The sequence below is a fragment of the Musca autumnalis genome, unplaced genomic scaffold, assembly GCF_047663935.1.
Source record: "Musca autumnalis isolate F117 unplaced genomic scaffold, ASM4766393v1 scaffold_5, whole genome shotgun sequence".
Taxonomy (NCBI): Eukaryota; Metazoa; Arthropoda; class Insecta; order Diptera; family Muscidae; genus Musca; species Musca autumnalis.
In genome coordinates this window covers 173,282,526-173,298,636 of record NW_027412088.1, presented here as the reverse complement: position 1 = coordinate 173,298,636, position 16,111 = coordinate 173,282,526, and the positions used below count along the sequence as shown (strand labels likewise).

General features: G+C 37.1%; 4 non-coding genes across 4 annotated transcripts; 3 read left to right on the top strand and 1 right to left on the bottom strand.

Moving 5' to 3' along the window:
- Positions 1 to 8,641: 8,641 nt before the first annotated feature.
- Positions 8,642 to 8,714, bottom strand: TRNAR-ACG (transfer RNA arginine (anticodon ACG)). Its single transcript has one exon. It is a non-coding gene; the product is annotated as a tRNA-Arg (tRNA).
- A 220-nt stretch (positions 8,715 to 8,934) lies between these two features.
- On the top strand, positions 8,935 to 9,007 carry TRNAR-ACG (transfer RNA arginine (anticodon ACG)). The gene has a single exon. It is a non-coding gene; the product is annotated as a tRNA-Arg (tRNA).
- Positions 9,008 to 15,286: 6,279 nt separating this feature from the next.
- On the top strand, positions 15,287 to 15,359 carry TRNAR-ACG (transfer RNA arginine (anticodon ACG)). Its single transcript has one exon. It is a non-coding gene; the product is annotated as a tRNA-Arg (tRNA).
- A 259-nt stretch (positions 15,360 to 15,618) lies between these two features.
- TRNAR-ACG (transfer RNA arginine (anticodon ACG)) lies at positions 15,619 to 15,691 on the top strand. The gene has a single exon. It is a non-coding gene; the product is annotated as a tRNA-Arg (tRNA).
- The last annotated feature ends 420 nt before the right edge of the window (positions 15,692 to 16,111 follow it).

Sequence of the window (16,111 nt, the reverse complement as noted above, 5' to 3'; positions counted from 1 at the left end):
TGACCAGATATTTACCTTGAGACAAATCCTGGAAAAGACCCAAGAAATGCAGATCGACAACTTCCATCTTTTTGTCGATTATAAAGCAGCTTTCGACAGCCCTATAAGTTTAAAAGTGTTTCAAGCCAAAGCTCATTCGGCTTTGTAAGATGACATTAACTGATACCCGATCCTCAGTTAAAATAGGAAAGAACCTCTCCGAAGAGTTTATTACCAAAAGAGGTTTCAGACAAGGAGACGGCCTGTCGTGTGGTCTCTTCAACATCGTGCTGGAAAAGGTCTTACGAGACGCGAAGATGAAAAGAAGTGGAACAATATACACAAACAGTCATGTGTTACTTGCTTATGCCGAGGGCATTGACATCATGGGTCGATCGGTAAAGGAAGTAACTGACACCTTTGCAAAAGTCGAAAGAGAATCTGCTATAGTAGGTCTGGCAGTAAACAGCGATAAAACCAAGTTGATGAAATCGACGCGTAATACATCCACAATTCTCGCAACATCTGTGAATGTTGGTACCTACAATTTTGAGGTAGTAAAGTACTTCGTCTACCTCGGCACCGCCATAAACACAACAAACAACATCAGTTGTGAATACGAAGAAGAATAGTGTTGGCCAACAGATCCGTCAAACAAAAGTAACTCTTTACAAAACACTGATACTGCCCGTGCTAATGTATGGTTTCGAAGCATGGGGACTTGCGCAAGCAGTTAAGGCAGTGCTTGATGTGTTCGAAAGAAAATTTCTCCGAAAGATCTACAGGCCAATCTGCGATTTTTTTTAATTTTTTGTACCGGAAAGAGTTGTCGAACTTTATTTAGTTTGGGAAAATATTAGGGTTGGCAAAGTTTGGACAAATCTCAGTCACTCCTGTCGATAGTTTTAGTTGACCACTGTAGGAATTATTAGAGCTTTTCTTTTATTATGTCAGGAAGCATCGACTTGCCTGCGAACAACCGCACATTGCTGTAAACAGTACTACAAGGAGTACGTTATTTTGGTGAAAGTTACAAAACTATCCTCGAACCTCCCTTAAACTGCACTTAAGCGAAAATCTTGAACTTTTGTGTTGGAGGTACCCGAAGGTGTTGGCCGATATAGACGTTCTTCGAACTTGATATACATATGTACGTTTGGAATTTTTTTTTACGAAGTGCTCATCAACCATTTAAGTTGATGCGGCAGGGTGTTTAAACTCTTGGAATTATTGACTTGGCCCCGAAAAAATTGTATCGTCGTAATAGGGGCCACGAGTATAGCCATCTAAAAAAAAGGATCCAGCAAATGTCCCTAAACTGCTCTTTTGCGAATAATTTTGAAACTTTGTGTGGGAGGGAGAAATATAATGATGATACGATCCAGTCCAAATATAATTGCGCACATTTTGTCCGAAACCATTTTTTCGATGAGCCACATTGTTGATCGTATCTATAAAAAGTATATTCCCTCGTTAGCCTATAGGCTGAGTGTATAAAAAACAAACATGAATACCGTTTGCTCGTTACATCCTTAATGAAGTTATTTTTCAATATAACAAAAAAACCTGCAGCTTTTTTCTCTGCTCATTTTCCGACTTGAATAAATTATCCACCTTTGAAATTTTAAGCCGCAAAAAAGAGTGTCATTTAATATCCGATATAAATTGCTGAACATATTGTTTCACAGCTCATCAATTGACGTTATTTGAGTGTGTTGGTTTGTGTTGTATGCAACAACAACAAACAATATGTTCATCACTATCCTTGAATAATCAACATATCCTCCCATTTAGTTTTTTTGTTGGTTGATTTTATGAGCAGTTCCTCCTCTTTCATAAAATTGATGTTCAACACGCCTCTCGCTCTCACGGTCTTTTTAACAATATTTTATGATGTGGTTGTTGAGAATGGGCGTGTGGCCAGAATGCTGTTTGTTGCTGATGATGACGATGAATGTAAATCATATTAAATTTATGGCAACATTCAACTATTTTTCGCCCAAAGTCAAACCGGAAAAAACATAACTTCGGCACAGCAAGAAAGTAATCACATTTATTAATAAAGTTTTTTCTGTGATCATAAAATATCCACAATGAATATGGGATGAACTCAAATGAAACAATCGATAGTTAAATGCATGGATATAAGCATGTTTCCATGTAAATATGTAGAGTTGTAAAGTATGTGTATGTGTGTGTTTGTATTTTAATATTTTTCATACTCCATTAAGTTTCATTTAATTAAGAAGTTTATATTTTATGATTGGTCAGAGTGTTGGTTTTATTTTAATTTTTTATTATAATGTTTGTAAATTGGTATTGGTAGACAGATACAACAAACATTTTTTGGAGCCACACACACACATGGATTTTTGTGCAAAACCATAAAACGAGAACTTTAAAAAACTTTGTACCTACTTATGTGAGACCGACCCTCAGGGAAGGGAGGCCTAAAAACGCCATCATAATATAGACAATTTTAATACAGGATGAAGCTTGTAAACGGATTGAGTGATTTATGATACCAAGACCAAACGAAGGAGAGGAGGAGAACTTTTCACAAGGAAATAGGGATGTCGAGCTGGAAAATCTACAACTGGAGCTCTCCAAGAACTTATCTTTTATAAGTCCACTCTGGTCTTTTATTAGTCCACAAGTAACATGTCTGATCTTTTATAAGTCCACGAGTCATGACTGTGGTCTTTTATAAGTCCCAGAGTCATGACTCTTGTCATTTATAAGTCCATGAGTCATGACTGTGGTCTTTTATAAGTCCACGAGTCACGACTCTGATCTTTTATAAGTCCACATGTCAGAATCTGATCATTTATAAGTCCATAAGTCAGAATCTGATTTTTTATAAGTCCACTCTGGTCTTTTCTAAGTGCACGTGTCATGACTTTGGTCATTTACAAGTCCATGAGTCATGACTCTGGTCTTTTGTACATCCACAAGTCATGACTCTGGTCTTTTATACATCCACAAGTCATGACTCTGGTCTTTTGTAAATCAACGAGTCATGACTCTGGTCTTTTATAAATACACGAATCATGACTCTGGTCTTTTATAAGTCCATGACTCAGTCGTTATAAGTCATGACTCTGTCTTTTATAAGTCCCCGAGTCATGACTCTGGTCTTTTATAAGTCCCCGAGTCATGACTCTGGTCTTTTATATGTCCCCGAGTCATGACTCTGGTCTTTCATAAGTCCACAATACATGACTCTGGTCTTTTATAAGTCCACGAGTCATGACTCTGGTCTTTTATAAGTCCACAAGTCATGACTCTGGTAATTTATAAGTCCACGAGTCATGACTCTGTTCATTTATAAGTCCCCGAGTCATGACTCTGGTCTTTTATAAGTCCACAAGTCATGACTCTGGTTTTTATAAGTCCCAGAGTCATGACTCTTGTCATTTATAAGTCAACGAGTCATGACTCCGGTCGTTCATAAGTCCACGAGCCATGACTCTGTTCATTTATAAGTCCCCGAGTCATGACTCTGGTCTTTTATAAGTCCACAAGTCATGACTCTGGTTTCTATAAGTCCCAGAGTCATGACTCTTGTCATTTATAAGTCAACGAGTCATGACTCCGGTCTTTCGTAAGTCCACGAGCCATGACTCTGTTCATTTATAAGTCCCCGAGTCATGACTCTGGTTTCTATAAGTCCCAGAGTCATGACTCTGTTCATTTATAAGTCAACGAGTCATGACTCCGGTCTTTCGTAAGTCCACGAGTCATGACTCTGGTTTTTATAAGTCCCAGAGTCATGGCTCTGGTCTTTTTTAAGTGCACGAATCATGACTCTGGTCATTTATAAGTCCCCGAGTCATGAATCTGGTATTTTGTAAGTCCATGTGTCATGACTCTGGTCATTTATAAGTCCACGAGTCATGACTTTGGTAATTTATAAGTCCACGAGTCATGACTCTAGCATACTCTTAGCCACAGCATATTCCACCCAACTGGCCCAACTGCTTAATAAACGCACTTTTGCACAATGGCAAAACATTGCCCACTCCATGCAAACAGCCGCAAAATCAGTACTTGGATACCAGAGACCTCCACCAAGGAATGGTATGACCAGGAGTGTCGTGCTGCTACCGAAGAGAAAAATGCGGCATATAGGGCTACTTTACAATCAGAAGCAAAGCTCATTCGGCTTTGTAAAATGACTCTAACTGACACAAGATATTCAGTTAAAATAGGAAGGAACCTCTCCGAAGAGTTTTGTACCAAAAAAAGTTTCAGGCAAGGAGACAGCCTTTCATGTGATCTTTTTAACATCCTGCTAGAAAAGGTTGTACGAGAGGCAAACGTCAAAAGAAGTGGCACAATCTACATCAATAGCCACATGTTACTTGTTTATGCTAATGATATAGACATCATGGGACGATCAGTAAAAGAAGTAGCCGATACCTTTAGGAAGGACGAAGGAGAATCTGCTAAAGTGGGTCTGGCGGTAAACGGCGAGAAGACCAAGCTGATGGTGTCGACGCGCAATGCGTCCATTGAGATTGGAAAACTGTTGAAGTTGGTTCCTATACTTTTGAGGTAGTAAAAGACTTCGTATACCTCGGCACCGCCGTAAACACAACAAACGACATCAGTTGTAAAATAAAAAGAAGAATTGTATTGGCCAACAGATGCTACTTTGGCTTAAGTAAGAACTTTAAAAACAAAGACACAACTCGTCAAACAAAAATAGCGCTTTTCAAAACACTGATACCCGTGCTGATGTATGGTTCCGAAGCCTGGGTACTTGCGCAAGCAGATAAGGCAGTGCTTGGCGTGTTTGAGAGTAAAATTCATCGACAGATCTACGGACCGATCTGCGTTGACGGCGAATATCGACGTCGTATGAACCACGAGCTGTATCTGACATCAATATAGTTAAACGTATCGAGATGCAGCGATTGCGTTGGCTAGGCCATATCATAAGAATGAGCGATGATGAACCCGCTAAAAAGGCGTATAAATTCGAGATACATGGCGGTGCACGCAGAATTGGCAGGTCAAAGAATAGATGGCGCAAACAAGTAGATGACAAGGCGTGGTATTTCAAAAAGCGAAGCACGAAACAGAGAGAATTGGAGATCTTTTCTTAGTTCGGTCTTTGGAACAAATGTTCTGTAATGGGCCAGCTAAGTAAGTAAGCTGTCAATCAAGACGACTGATTCTTTTAAATTGTTTTTGGGGCTATTTTTATCAAAATGGTAACACCTACTAAAAAGGTTGTTGAGTTATGCCTGAAAGTATACTTCACTATTTACAAATTCTGAGATCAAATGTGAATGTGGCAATACCGCATAAATTTTGATGATATCTTGGCTTGGTTGATAGCGGTATGATATTCTCTAAAAACTTAGCATACCTTAAGGAGCTGAAATTGTTTTCTATACCACAAAAACTTTGTATAACAGTTCAATGTTGCTAATACGAATAACCAAAAACCATTGATTTTTTTACTTTCCAATTACAATTTTTATTTTTTATTTCATTTTTTAATTTTAAATATTTTTAAATTTGGAAAAAATTAATGGCCTGTTTCTCTAAGACGATTCGAATTCAAATTCGTTCTAAATACGACCAAACTACAGTTATAGTAAAAATTAAACTTGTTTGAAAACACAAATGAGTCAAATATTTTTCAACAAACAGAAGTTTGGTAGTAGTTCGAACGAATTTGAATTCGAATCGTCTTAGTGAAACAGGCCATAAATAATTTTATATTCACATATGTAATTGTTGAATATTTTCAATATAAATATTAAATATTTTTTGATTTAAATAAATTTTGAATATTTTTCGATAAAAATAGATTTAAAATATTTTTACATTTAATTAAATTTTAAATGTTTTTTAATTAAATAAATTTAAAATATTACTTTAATAATTTATTATACATAATTTCAAATGATTCATTTGAATGATACAGATTCTCAAATCACAATTTAGAATTTTTATTTGTTTGAATTTCAAAATTTATGATTTTGTTTAGCTGTTGCTAAAAATCAAATTTAATTGATAACTTCATTTGGTTTTGTCATCCGAAAATTGAAAACGGTTGTTACCATTTATGAATACATTTTTTTGTTGTAACCATTTTGTTGCATACACTCCTCAGGTCATATCAATCAACAAATTTAATAAATATTTTTGTTAACTATGTCTGTCTGTCATAGAAAGTAGGGAGCTCTTCACGTTTAGCGGAATTTCAAAATTTCCTCATGAATCATCACAATTGGTGGTTTATACTCTTTGTATGGGTTGTGTATGGTTTTTGGTTGTCAATTGTTTGTCAAAATGTGTTGTAAATGTGGAAAGGGAAACAATGTTATTTGAAGTGAATATAGCTACGTACATTAGGGTGTTGCAAACAAAGCAAAACAACAAAAAAATTGAAATGAAAATCCATTATTAGACGCCGCACAAATTTCTGTGGAAGTAAAGATGGCTCACATTGATGGCGTAAAATTTTCCACTAGAAATTTTTCGGCATAAATCCACGTTTTCATATAGCTCCCATAGTAGGGTACCTCCGGATTTTCGGTATTTTGAAGGCTGTGGTCTCTATATCCCACCGAAATAGCTGAAATTTTGTATTTAGGCTTCATTGGCGGTATAAAATTTTACAGCAGAAATTTTTTATTTTAGATCAACGTTTTCATGTCGCTTCCATAGCAGGGTACAGGCGGATTTTCGGTATTTTGTAGATTGGGGCCTCAATATCCCACCCAAACGGCTGAAATTTGGTATTCAGTCTTCATGGGTGGTATACAATTTTCCACCAGAAATTTGTCGGTTTAGGTCCACGTTTTCATATAGCCCCCATAGTAAGGTACCTCCGGATTTTCAGTATTCTGAAGGCTGCGGCCTCAATATCCCACCAAAATGGCTGAAATTTTGTATTTAGGCTTCATGGGTGGTATAAAATTTTCCACCAGAAATTTGTCGGTTTAGGTCCACGTTTTCATATAGCCCCCATAGTAAGGTACCTCCGGATTTTCAGTATTCTGAAGGCTGCGGCCTCACTATCCAACCAAAATGGCTTAAATTTGGTATTTAGTCTTTTCCCCATAAATCTGTCAGTATATGTCCAGGTCTTTAAATAGCCCCCATTGAACGGTACCTCCCGACTGTCGGTATTTTGAAGGTTTTTGGCCCAAATATCACATCGAAATGGCTGAAATTTGGTATTTAGTCTTCATTGGTGGTATAAAATTTTACACCATAAATTTGTTGTTATAGGTCCACGTTTTCATATAGCCCCCATAGTAGGGTACCTCCGTATTTTCGGTATTTTGAAGGTTGTGGCCTCTATATCCCACTGAAATGGATGACATTTGGTACTAAGACTTCATTGATGGTGCAAAATTTTCTACCAGAAATTTGTCGGTATAGGTCCACGTTTTCATTTAGCCCCTATAGTAGGATGCCTCCCAATTTTCAAGTTTTTTTTAAGTTTTTGGCCATATTGTCTTACTGAATTAACTGAAACTTGGTATTTAGTATTTGATATGGGTAGAAAACAGGCCTACAGATAATTGTCGGTATAGATGTACGTGTTAATATAACCTCCTTAGGAGAGGTATTGCGGGTTCTAAGATTGGAAGGTTCTAAGATACCGCTCGATGTGAAGTTTTTTGAAGGATTAGTCTGCCACAGTGGCTGTAACTTGTATTTCGGATTCTCAATGGGTAGAAAAGCTCCTCAGCTACACATGCTGAGGATGATCTCTGACGGCAAAGCCGACTGAAACTTGGTTCTTAGGACACCCTATATACCTATCTTTAAGGTTTTGTCTTTGCAGCAATTTGTGCCAAAATGAAATTTTTGGTAGAGGGCACAGAAGGACATTTTTAGCTGTAAACGAATGGTAACTTCATCAAAGAAACAACACTAGAAGACCTTCTAGTAGAATTTATATTCATCTTTATATAAAATTAACTACAAGGTCTTCTAGTATCATTTTCTTTAATGAAGTTACTTCCATTTATTTCTGGAAATTTCCTTCTGTGCCCCTCCCAACAATTTGAATATAACGTAAAGGGGTGTCGCTCCGCAAATATTTGTCACCAAGACCAACAGCAGCTACCATGGTAATCGATGATGATGATGATGTGCAACCAACCACCCATTCATCCATCTAACCTGGCTAACCTGGGAAATCAACCTGACAACCATGTGACCATTAAAAGAATTCAACAAACCATTCATGCTGTTAACCATTTTTATAATAAAGTTTCGTTAAAAACCTTTAGCGCGCTATCACCATGGATGGATGGCTGACTTTATGATGCCCGGGAGCGAGAAAGCAGCAGCAGAAAACCCAACAATATCTTATATCATACAACATGAATTTTCACATTTCACAATTGATGAATGAATGGTGGCGGTTATTGGTTGATATTCGGGAATGTGAAAAAGCGATGAATGGAATGATAATGGTATTCAATATTTTAAAAATTTTATTTATTTATTTTTGGGTTCCAACAAATATGAATATTTATTTGGGTTCTGTTCCATGCCTTACATACTCGTACATATTTATGCCTGATATCCTTGTATTCCTATTTTTGGGATAATTTCCCTTTTCAAATCAAAAACAAAAAAATAATCGCAATAAAAAGTAGTTTTCATTAAAAATGTATGGATTCGATCCTGCCAGGAGTCGAACCTGGAATCTTCTGATCCGTAGTCAGACGCGTTATCCATTGCGCCACAGGACCGCTATTCGACCTCAGGCACATTGATTAAAAGAACTTATTTTAAAGTTTGAGAATTTCATTTTTAAATATCATTCGTATTGAAAATTGATAACTCGGAACAGCTGCAATGTAATTGAACTGTCAATTACTCTACCCGAAAAAGTTGTATGTACATAATTTGTAGTCAGAATTTTGCGGTGTATGGTTTGGAACTTTTGCAACCGGAACAATCGTAGCGTGTGGTCCTGTGGCGCAATGGATAACGCGTCTGACTACGGATCAGAAGATTCCAGGTTCGACTCCTGGCAGGATCGAAATATTTTTGTTCCTAAACTAAGTAAAAATTGATTGAAAAATATTTATTTTCAAATAAAATTAATTTTCAGCTTTTGATTGTACAAAAAAAACATAACAGGAGGAGTTGTGGACCTACATAAATGTGCTCTGAACAGAGATCACAAATTTGAAAAATTAAAAAAAAATGTTATACCCTCCACCGTGAAATACGAGTACTCTCAACTTACATGGAATAAATAATTTTCACAATTTTATGTTGAGATTTTTTTTTGAGCCCTGGGAACCCCAAATACGTAATTTTTGCTAATTCGGTCACCTTAAAACCGGCGGTAGCGTTATGTGGCGGCAATACCACAACGTGGTCCAATGTCCACAATTTTTGAGAGAGAAGTTTTTAACCACTGGGAGAAGTTTTGTGACCACTGGGAACCTCTAATGTTAAATTGCAGGTAGTTCGGTTAAAAATTGTAACTAAAATCCTCAAAATACCGAAAATCGGGAGGTAACGTTATATTGGAACTATGTACGTTGACATTTTTGTGAATAAGTGTTGTAAACCCTAATGGGCCAAATACATACAGTCCGTTGAGCGTCGCGTTACAACAACCACATGAAAACTTAAAGAACTAACTTGGCATCACTTACAGCTTTTTCATGTGGTTGTTGTTTTTAACGTGTGACGCGACGCACAGTGGTTCAGAATCATTTTTTCTTGGTCAAAGTTCTGTAACTTTTTAACGGATAGAGATATTTTTGAATTCTTTTTTTTGTTAGATAGACAAGTTGAACTTTTGAGTTCAAGTTGAACTTTTGAGTTTATTTTTCATCAAAATATGGCTGTTTTTGTGATTTTTTATAAATCCTATATATTAAAGATGGTCAAACTCCAATAAATAAATTGAAAAAAGTGTTAAACGGACGGAACGGGACGGGTACAAAAGTATATATGCGCTAAAAGAGGAGACCCTCCGGTATCTTTCTGTGAAAACAGAACATTGTTCCATGCTGTTCCACAAAAGTTCTAGTCCACTAAATTTGAAATTTCATAAAATTTAGTACCTGAGGAAAAGTAAAATAGCTCATGTTGTGTAAACGCTACGGTAATTTGTTAAAATGATTTTTAAATGCCACTTCTTTCTCCAGATATTTGCAAAAATTACGCATTTCCCAAAAATGGGGAAAATTTTCGTTTTTATGGGCACCCAACACCTTCCAATATTTTGACCTAATTTTTTGGTTTCCTTAGTTTAAATATGTTTACTATCGAATCCCATATAGAAACTAAATATCTTTGAAAAAACAAAATTTTGATTTTTGGCCAGGAAAATCCATTTCTGAACCACCGTGCGACGCCCAACGGACCGTATGTGCCGGAGTCATAAGAACCTTAAAAATCAAATAACAAGTAGTTCGTTCAAAAAAGGTAGCCAAAATCCTGGACCTACATAGGTTGACAATTTTTGGTGGAGAACTGTTTGGACTATTAAGAATCTCAAATTAAGAATCTGCAAACACAACAGATAACCACAGTATATTCCACTGAACTAGCCCAATTGCTTAACGAGAGCACTCCTTGTCCCGATAACATAACAACACAATGGCAAAATATTGCCCACTCCATTGCCACAAAATCTATACTTGGTTTCCAGAGACCTCCATAAAGGAATTCATGGTATGACCAGGAGTGTCGTGCTGGTACCGAAGAGAAAAATGCGGCATATAGAGCTACTTTACAATCAGTAGAAACGCGTAGCGCACGATAGAGATATCGGGAGAAACGAAGAGAAGAGAAACGTCTTTTCCACAAGAAAAAGAGAGAAATGGAAAAGCGGGAGTAAGAAAAAATCGAGATGTACAGGAGCCAGAATGAAGTCTGGTTTTGGTACAGGCACATCCTCCTATAGATACCAGCAAGGTAATTTGGTACAGATACAGACAGCGTGCTCAGGATATGGAAGGAACATTTCTCCAATCTGCTGGTATCCAATAGTAGCGAAGTAGATGATGATACCACAGATCCAATCCCAGAAGATGGTATTGAATGTATACCACCCGGTCAAGATGAGGTAAAAACAGCAATCAACCGGCTGAAGAATAATAAAGGCTTACCAGCCGAGCTGTTTAAAACCGGAGGCGACACGCTGATAAGGTGTATTCATCAGCTAGTTAGCACCATTTGGCAGGAAGAACGAGTACCCAACGATTGGAACCTGAGTATCCTGTGCCCCGTTCACAAGAAGGGAGATAAGACTGTATGCTCTAACTATAGGGGCATAAGTCTACTCCCTATTGCCTACAAGATCGTGTCAGGGATATTGTGCGAACGACTAAAGCCTATGGTCAACGAGATAATTCGACCATACCAATGCGGCTTTAGACCTGGCAAGTCCACCATTGACCAGATATTTACCTTGCGGCAAATCCTAGAGAAGACCCAAGAGATGCAGATCGAGACCTACCACCTTTTTGTCGATTATAAAGCAGCCTTCGACAGCCCGCTGCGTTCAAAGGTATTCCAAGCCATGTCTGAATTTGGTATCCCCTCAAAGCTCATCCGGCTTTGTAAAATGACTTTGACTGACAGGAGGTCCTCAGTTAAAATAGGAAAGAACCTCTCCGAAGAGTTTGGTACCAAAAGAGGTTTCAGACAAGGAGACAGCCTTTCGTGTGATCTCTTCAACATCCTGCTGGAAAAGGTTATACGAGAGGCAAACGTCAAAAGAAGTGGCACAATCTACACCAATAGTCCACATGTTACTTGCTTATGCTGATGATATAGACATCATGGGCCGATCAGTAACTGATACCTCTATAAAGGTCGAAGGAGAATCTGCTAAAGTGGGTCTGGCGGTAAACGGTGAGAAGACCACGTTGATGGTGTCAACGCGCAATGCGTCCATTGAGCTCGGACCGACTGGAAGTTGGTTTCTATAATATTGAGGTAGTAAAAGACTTTGTCTACCTCGGCACCTCCGTAAACACAACAAACGACATCAGTTGTGAAATAAAAAGAAGAATTGTATTGGCTAACAGAGGCTACTTTGGTTTAAGTAAGCAGTTTAAAAACAAAGCCACAACAAAACAAAAGTAACGCTCTACAAAACACTGATACTACCCGTGCTGATATATGGCTCCGAAGCCTGGGTACTTGCGCAAGCAGACATGGCAGTGCTTGGTGTGTTTGAGAGAAAAATTCTTCGAAAGATCTACGGACCAATTTGCGTTGACGATGAATATCGACGTCGCATGAACCACGAACTGTATCTGCTATACAACGACATCAATATTGTTAAACGTATCGAGATGCAGCGATTGCCTTGGCTAGGCCATATCATAAGAATGAGCGATGATGAACGCGCTAAAAAGGCGTATAAATACGGACCGCTTGGCGGTGCACCCAGAATTGGCAGGTGAGGGAATAGATGCCGCAAACAAGTGGATGATGAGATGATAAGGCGCGGTATTCCAGAATGCGAAGCAACAAATAGAGAGGAATGGAGATCTTGTCTTAGTTCGGCCTATGGAACAAATGTTCTGTAATGTAAATTCCATCAAAATGGGACTAAAGAAAATGTTGTAGCTATGAAAATTCTCTACAAGATCGACCTTTACGGTATATTCATAATTTTTACCATTTTTGAGATATAGAAGTTCAAATTGAGACAATGCATTGACTATATCGCCCCCTTAGAAAACAATGTCATGAAGGGTGCACCTTAACTAACTTTTGATGAAAACCGCTTACACAAGGGAAGGTTTTGTGAATTCTGAAACAGCAATATTCATAGATGAGAAAAATCCAAAAACAAGAAAAAATCTCTGTAGGGATTTTTAAATAAATCGCGGTCAAAATGCACATTTTTAGGTGTTTTTTAGGTTTTCACGATTTTGCTTGCAAACCGCAAGTCCAATCGGAATGGAGCTAAAGAAAATGTTGTAGCTGTGAAAATTCTCTAGAGGACTGACTTTTATCATTTGTTCCCAGCCTGTACCATTTTTGAGATAAAGAAGCTCAGTTTACATTTTTAGGTTTTTTTGTTAGGGTTTCGCGATTTTGCTTGAATGCGGTAAGTCTTATCGATATGGGACCTACGAAAATCTTAAAGCTGCGAAAATTCTCTACAAGACTGACTTAAGTAACTTATCGTAAGTTGTACTATTTTTTTAGATACATAAGTTTAAGTTGGGAATTTGCAGTCATGACATTGTTTTATAAGGGGCGATACAGAATTGAATTGAATTTGAATTGTCCCAATTTGAACTTCTATATCTCAAAAACGGTAAAACCGATGAGAATACCATAAAGGTCAGTCTTGTATAGAATTTTCATAGCTATAACATTTTCTTCAGTCTCATTTTAATAGGACTTGCGGTTTCTAAGCAAAATCGTGAAAACCTAAACAACTCCTAAAAATGTCAACTTAAATCGCGATTTATTTAAAAAGCGCTCCTGCGATTTTTTTTGTTTTTAGATTTTTCTCATCTATGAACATTGTAGTTTCAGAATCCGCAAAAACTTCCGAGGTGTAAGCACCTTCCATTTAAAATTGTTTCAAGAGCACCGTGTTAGTTCTTGAAAAGATCTTCAAACACACAAAAATTTCCTCATAGCAATATAATAAAAGAAAATGACAGGAAGATCATCTTAAAGAAGACTCTAACTTTTCTCAAAATCGTAGTATCAATATAACTTCTATAAAAGTCCAGTTGATCTTCAGTACGATTTCTCTTAAAGTACCACAAGGTCTTTCTTAGACGTCCAGCAGGACCTTTCACAGAAGACATTAATAACTACTAATAGAAAACAAGAGGAGAAGACCAGTGAGCATTCTATGAGATGACCAGTAAATCCTCTAGAAGATCTTGACCCGAAATTGTTTCCGATTAAATTATAATTCTTTAACGCATTTATAGAATTTTTGATCTAAGAAATTTTTGATAAATGTAGAACAAATTGTTGGCCGGAGTTGGAGACGAGCTTTTGTCACCACTCCGGCTCCGACTCCAACAAAATTTGCTAGACTCCAACTCCGAAACCCTGGTAAACAACGTTAAGTTCGGTCGCTGTAACCAGATTTTAGGTATTTCGGCTGGATTATGTGGCTACAACTTTTAAAATACCGAATATCGGCTGGCAACGTCTACAGGGGATTTTCCTATACGGAGACTAAATAATTTGTGTGAGAATAATGTGGCTAAAACCTTCAAAATTCCGAAAATCCGGCTTTGCCAACAGAAGATGTGTGCCCTCACTCAGCTTATGGGAATTAGGATTTTCATCTATGGATAGATCGAATTCCGGCTATTTAAGCGAAAGTCCAGTTAGGGACACGGATATTGTTTTAAAGCGAGTGCTCCTTGGGGTTAGTTCTGAGTACAACCATATAACTTGTTTTGTTGATGAACTTTTAGAGCATTTGGTTGTTTTATGAGGAAACATGGGCATTATATCGCTATAAAAAGGACCACAAAGACTATATTTTATAACAAACTATTCAAAACGATCATCGAACAGCCCTTAAACTGTAATCAAGTAGCCGAAGGTGTTGTCCAATATAGGCCATGCTGGGTTTTATGGAGCTTTTTGACCATTACTTCTGAAAGTAAAAATTTTCGACTGAAAAAATTACATCGTTGTTATATAGATCGAAAAAAAAATCAAAACGATTTGAGATATGTTTTTAAACTGCACTTTTGCGAAACAATTTGAAATTTTCGTTGTAAGATACTCGAATGAGTGGACCGTTATAGTCTATATTCCAACCTGAACTATGCCTGGAAAAAATATTACGATGTGTTAAGTTTGTCCTAAACCGTTTTCTCCCATCGCGAGTTTAGCAAAAACATTAAAACTTTTGTGGGTGAGGTACCCGAAGGAGTAGATCGATATGGCGTATCTTCGAACTTGGTCTAAGTTTTTACAAAATATTATCAGGTGCAAAGTTTGGATCCATTGGGTTGTTTCGTTTGATATTTATAGTACACACCAGCCAAACAGACAGGCAGACTGACGGAATGGGCAGAATCGACTGCAAATTTTCTGAAACGGATTTCATAGAAACATATGTACTTGGGGTCTAAAACCATTATCTTGATGAGGCACATTTTTGATAGTATCAAAGTGTATATAACCTCGTTAACCTGAAAGCTGATATTGATCCTAACCTAACTAATTACAAGATTATGGCAGACTGATCTTCTTCGGAGCAAATTTCAAAAATTGTATCTCATATAATTTTTCTTCAGATCCATTTTTTATTTAGCATCATGTCGAGGCATATTCGACAAAAATGCAAGGTCCTGTGGCGCAATGGATAACGCGTCTGACTACGGATCAGAAGATTCCAGGTTCGACTCCTGGCAGGATCGAAGCAGAATTTTTTGGTATCAAAAAAAGTGAAAAAACTAAAAGGTTTTCTATAGAATAGTAGTTTCCCCAATCTTCTTAGTGGATTTCTATTGCATATCCCTTTGGAATCTTCTGTAGAATAGAAGACCTAGTAAGAGGTCTTTTGTAGATAGAATAGTGGCTCTTATTTCTTATTTTGCAGAAAGTTTCTTAGTTACGAAATTCGTATTATAAATTAACTGGATTCCAGAATTGTATAATTTTTACAAGACTCTATGTGGTCCTGTGGCGCAATGGATAACGCGTCTGACTACGGATCAGAAGATTCCAGGTTCGACTCCTGGCAGGATCGAAACATGCTCTTTTGCTGATTTTTTTAACGGAGAGATGAAAACAATTTTGGAAAATGTAGAGTATTTGGGGCTCGCTTAGATTCATCTAGATTACATTTTATTATTCAATTTTTCAGTTTGTTTTCCTGGTTCTAACAAGTTTATTGAAAACAATAGCTAAAGTTATTTGGAATATAAGCCAATAGAATGTATTAGCCTATTGTTATTGAAACTCTTTCAATGTAAATGTAAAGTTCGACAAATTAAACTTTAAATCAAAAGAGACTTGATATTGATTTGATTGAAATTAATGATATTTAAAAGCTCAAATCTAAAATCTACTCATAGAACTTCGTCAAAATCATTCTTGAATACAAAATATTTATCTTAAGATTATTGAAGATATCTTGGAAAAAATTTCGCTGCATGGGTTCTCAAAC